The sequence below is a fragment of the Triticum dicoccoides genome, chromosome 6B (assembly GCF_002162155.2).
Source record: "Triticum dicoccoides isolate Atlit2015 ecotype Zavitan chromosome 6B, WEW_v2.0, whole genome shotgun sequence".
Taxonomy (NCBI): Eukaryota; Viridiplantae; Streptophyta; class Magnoliopsida; order Poales; family Poaceae; genus Triticum; species Triticum dicoccoides.
The window spans coordinates 417,902,391-417,908,390 of NC_041391.1; positions in this window are offsets into that span (position 1 = coordinate 417,902,391).

Consider the following 6,000-nt stretch of genomic DNA (forward strand, 5'->3'; position numbering starts at 1 on the left):
AACGCCATTCTTGACGACATACCAGAGGTCGACATCAATGGCTTCAAGATGCATACGCATCTTATTCTTCCAGTAGGGATATTCAGTTCCATCGAACACGGGGCAAGCAGCGGAGACCTTGATTATCCCTGCGGTCGACATAGCTGAAACTCCAGGTGGTTAAACCGAATCACACAGAACAAGGGAGTACCTTGCTCTGATACCAATTGAAAGTGCTAGTATCGACTAGAGGGGGGTGAATAGGCGATTTTTATGAAAGTCTTCAAAACTTAGACATTTCAAAGACAAACAACAGAAATGACCTAATTAATATGTAGTGGAAGATAAACTACCCTAAGCAAGCCATAGTCAAGTATGCAATGATGTGAAAGTACAGGACTAATAGCAGCTAGGTAGTAAGGATCAGGATGGAAGATAGTATGAAGCCAATCAACAGTAGTAGTCAAGCAATGAAGTCAAACAGATACACAGATAGGCAATGACTTCACGAAGACAAACTTAAGTAAAGTTGAGAAGGGATAGAACCAGTCGCTTGTTGAAGACACAGGATTTGTTAGACCAGTTCCAGTTGCTGTGACAACTGTACGTCTGGTTAGGGAGGCTGAGATTTAACTCAGAAGACCGTGTCTTCACCTTATTCCCCTTGAGCTAAGGACACCCAGTCCTCGCTCAATCACTCTGGTAAGTCATCAAGGGAGACTTCCAAACCTTCACAGACTTCGTTCACCGGCAATCCACAATGACTCTTGGATGCTCAGAACGCGATGCCTAACCGGCTGGAGGATTCACAGTCCTCAAGTGTAATAAGTCTTCAGGTCACACGGACAGAAAGACTTCAGTGATGCCTAGCACTCTTTGGCTCTGGGTGTTTGGGCTTTGTCCTCGCAAGGATTTCTCTCTCTCTCAAATGCTTCGAGGTGGGTTGCTCTCAAACGACAAAAGCCATGCACAAACTCTAAGCAGCCACCAATTTATGGTGTAGGGGGTGGGCTATTTATAGCCACAAGGCAACCCGACCTGATTTGTCCAAAATGACCCTGGGTCACTAAGGAACTGACACGTGTTCCAACGGTCAGATTTCAAACACACGCGGCAACTTTACTTGGGCTACAAGCAAAGCTGACTCATCCAGCTCTGGATAAGATTTGCTCTCATTGTCTTCGCTCGAAGACGTAGGATTTGAGTTGAGCATCACTTCAGTCACTCTGACTTAGTTCACTTGGACCCCACTTAACAGTACGGTGGTTCCTATGACTCAACAAAGAAGAAAAGGAAACAACGAAACCACACAGTCTTCACGCACCATAGGCTTCACGTAATGTCTTCTCATGTCATAGTCTTCAATATGAATATCTTCTCATACCACCATTGTCTTCAATGTCTTCATACATTTTTAGGGGTCATCTCCGGTAGGTAAACCGAAACAATTAGGGACACTACTTGCGTTATCCTGCAATTCTCACAAACGCATTAGTCCCTCAACCAACTTTGTCATCAATACTCCAAAACCAACTAGGGGTGGCACTAGATGCACTTACACTTATGCCATGCTAAATTAGCTAGGAGCTTATAATGGTTTACCTTGTGTGCCAACATGCTATTAAAATGGTTGTGATGTGGTATGATAGGGTGGTAACCTCCTTTGAATGATTCGAGTGACTTGACTTGGCACATGTTCACACATGTAGTTGAAACAAATCAACATAGCCTTCACGATATTTATGTTCATGGTGGATTATATCCTACTCCTGCTTGCACTCAGTGTTGATTAATTTTAATGCATGTTCATGACTGTTGTCGCTCTCTCAGTTGGTCGCTTCCCAATCTTCTGCTAGCCTTCACCTGTACTAAGCGGGAATACTTCTTGTGCATCCAAACTCCATGAACCCCAAAGTTATTCCATATGAGTCCACCATACCTTCCTATATGCGGTATTTACCTGCCGTTCCAAGTAAATTTGTATGTACCAAACTCCAAACCTTCAAATGAAATTCTGTTTTGTATGCTCGAGCAGCTCATGTTTCAACTAGGGTTGTATGTATCTTCCATGCTAGGTGGGTTATTCTCAAGAGGAGTGGACTCCACTCCTCATTCACGAGAAAATGGCTAGTAACCGGGATGCCCAGTCCCATGATCAAAAAGATCAAAGAAAATCAAAATAATTAAACAAAACTCCCCCAGGGTTGTTGCTAGTTGGAGGCACTCGTTGTTTCGAGCAAGCCATGGATTGATGCTTGTTGGTGGTGGGGGAGTATAAACTTTACCATTCTGTTTGGGAACCGCCTATAATGTATGTAGCATGGAAGATATCGAGATCTCATAGTTGTTACGTTGATAGTGAAAGTATACCGCTCAAAATTTTATTCATCTCTATTTTAAAATCAAGCTCTGGCACCTCTACAAATCCCTGCTTCCCTCTGTGAAGGGCCTATCTATTTACTTTTATGTTGAGTCATCACCCTCTTATTAAAAAGCACCCGCTGGAGAGCACATTTTCATTTGTATGTATTACTGTTAATTTATATTGGGTATGACTTGACTGGATCTCTTTTACCATGAATTACAATGTCTAGTCAGTCCTTGATCTTTAAGGGTGCTCTGCATTTATGTTTTTCGGTCTCGGAAAGGGCTAGCGAGATACCATCTTGTTATATCATATTATGATTGTTTTGAGAAGTGTTGTCATCTGAGATTTATTATTATTGCTCGCTAGTTGATTATGCCATTGATATGAGTAAACATGAGACCTAAGTGTTATTGTAAATATGGTTAGTTCATAATCTTTGCTGAAAACTTGAATGCTGGCTTTACATATTTACAACAACAAGAGCAAACAAAGTTTGTAAAAGTTTTTCTTTCTCACTTTCAGTTTGTCAACTGAATTGCTTGAGGACAAGCAAAGGTTTAAGCTTGGGGGAGTTGATACGTCTCCAACGTATCTACTTTTCCAAACACTTTTGCCCTTGTTTTGGACTCTAACTTGCATGATTTGAATGAAACTAACCCGGACTGACGTTGTTTTCAGCAGAACTACCATGGTGTTATTTTTGTGTGGAAATAAAAATTCCTCGGAATAACCTGAAAATCCACGGAGGAACTTTTTAGAAAATATAAAAAATACTGGTGAAAGAATCAAGGCCAGGGGCCCACACCCTGTCCACGAGGGTGGGGGCGCATCCCCTCCCCCTGGGCGCGCCCCCCTGCCTCATGGGCCCCCTGGAGCTCCACCGGCCTCAACTCCAACTCTATATAATTGCTTTCACGGAGAAAAAAATTAGAGAGAAAGTTTTATCGCATTTTACGATACGGAGCCGCCGCCAAGCCCTAATCTCTCTCGAGAGGGCTGATCTGGAGTCTGTTCGGGGCTCCGGGCAGGGGGATTCGTCGTCGTCGTCATCATCAACCATCCTCCATCACCAATTTCATGATGCTCACCGTCATGCGTGAGTAATTCCATCGTAGGCTTGCTGGACGGTGATGGGTTGGATGAGATTTACCATGTAATCAAGTTAGTTTTCTTAGGGTTTGATCCCTAGTATCCAGTATGTTCTGAGATTGATGTTGCTATGACTTTGCTATGCTTAATGCTTGTCACTAGGGCCCGAGTGCCATGATTTTAGATCTGAACCTATTATGTTTTCATGAATATATGTGAGTTCTTGATCCTATCTTGCAAGTCTATAATCACCGATTATGTGTTATGATCTGACAACCCCGAAGTGATAATAATCGGGATACTTCTCGGTGATGACCGTAGTTTGAGGAGTTCATGTATTCACTAAGTGCTAATGCTTTGGTCTGGTACTCTATTAAAAGGAGGCCTTAATATCCCTTAGTTTCTATTAGGACCCCGCTGCCACGAGAGGGTAGGACAAAAGATGCCATGCAAGTTCTTTTCCATAAGCACGTATGACTATATTCAAAATACATGCCTACATTACATTGATGAACTAGAGCTAGTTCTGTGCCACCCTATATTATAACTATTACACGAGGAATCGCATCCGACATAATTATCCATCATTGATCCAATGCCTACGAGCTTTTCACATATTGTGCTTTGCTTATTTATATTTCCGTTGCTACTGTTACAATTACTACAAAACTGCTATTGTTACTTTTGCCATTGTTACCATTACTATCATACTACTTTGCTACTAAATACTTTGCTGCAGATACTAAGTTATCCAGGTGTGGCTGAATTGACAACTCAACTGCTAATACTTGAGAATATTCTTTGGCTCCCCTTGTGTCGAATCAATAAATTTGGGTTGAATACTCTACCCTCGAAAACTGTTGCGATCCCCTATACTTGTGGGTTATCAGTAACTCATGGCCCGTTAGGGCCTATTCGAAATCGGCCCAACAATGGCATGTGGGCCGCCGAATATAACACCAGCCTGTTTCACTTTTGGCCCGTGTATGGCCACAACGTCTTCCGGCCCATATGAGGTATTTCGTATCTTTAGGCCCTTTAGAGGCCCACGGTGACTCTAGCCCATAATGAACAGTAAATTGCTTTGTACCCATTAACGGCCCATGATTCACATGGGTCATTTCCAGCCCGTGTTAGCTTTCGGCCTACTGACGGCCAATACATTCTTGGGCTCCTTTCCGGTCCTCGATTACTTCCAGCCCGTTACTGGCCTATTCCCCTAGGGTGTGTTTGGTTGCGGAACGAAGTGGAATGGAATGGAATGGAATGGTTCCATGACATTCCATTCCACAAGAATGGGTCGGTTCCGTTCTTATGTTTGGTTGAGGCAATAGATGGAATGGAATGGTTACATTTGAGTGTTTGGTTGGTGAGATGGAATAAAATGAATTTGGTCATTTTGATAACATGTATACACAAGCATGGCAGATAGATGATATCAAACATATCTTACGAATATTTCTCCTGCACCAATACATTTCTATAAACAAAAAGAAGCAATTTACACAGAAGAACCAAGAATGTATGAAACCTACGATCTGCTACTGCTCCTGTCCCTCCACGAAGAAAATGAAGATGCATATCATCGCTAAGAAGAATCCATCTACAGAGAAGATGCTACCCCTAGTAGGCCTGGTCGCGCAGCCCCTAGTAGGCCAGGCAGCCACGCACCAGTAGATCAAGCCGCTGGTGCAGCCTCCCCTCCCCCCGTAGATCAGGTCACCGGTGCTGCCTCCCAGCAGATCAGGCCGCCGGCGCTGCGTCCAAGCAGATCACACCGCCGTCACTGCCCCCTCAGGTTAGGCCATCGCCCTCCAGTGGCTCGGCCGCTGCACCTGCTCCTCTTCAGATCGAGACATGGAGGGACGAGGGAGAGGCGACGAAAGAGGGAGAGGCAATAGGATTTCTTGGGAGTGACAGGCGAGCGAGACCCAGACCGGTTCCACGTGATTCCTTCGATTTGGAGGTATCAGCGCATTCCAGATATGGGACGAATATTCACTCGATGGTAACGAGTTGGTTCCTGTTCCACTTATGTACCAAACGTAGGAACGAGGCCTCGGGACGGGTCCGATCCATGCCATTCTAGTTGGTGACAGAAACCAAACACACCCCTAATGGGCCAAATTCGGCATGTGGCCAGAGTCGGCCCGTTTGTGGCCTATTAACCCGTTGCGCCGTTTCCAGTCCATCCTATATTCTGGCCCATTAACAACCCGTTATGCCTGTTATAGAATTAAGCCTTTGTTGTCCTCCGGCCTGGCCCGTTACCGTGCTGGGCCGATACCAATTACGCCTGTTTATGACCCATGTAGACCCATTTATCCGACGGCCCGAGGCCCACAGATTCTACGACCCTGTTGGAGGCCCATTTAGCGACGACCCGTAGGAGGCCCATGGATCCTATGGCCGGTAGCAGGGTCAAGGTTACCACGGTCCGTATATGGCCAATGGTTGTTATGGCCACTAGCAAACCAGGGAAAAGAAGACGAGGAAATAAATAAGCCCGAAACTAACGCTAGGCTATTAAGGCGATTGCACAGATTACATCCACTAGGCATCAA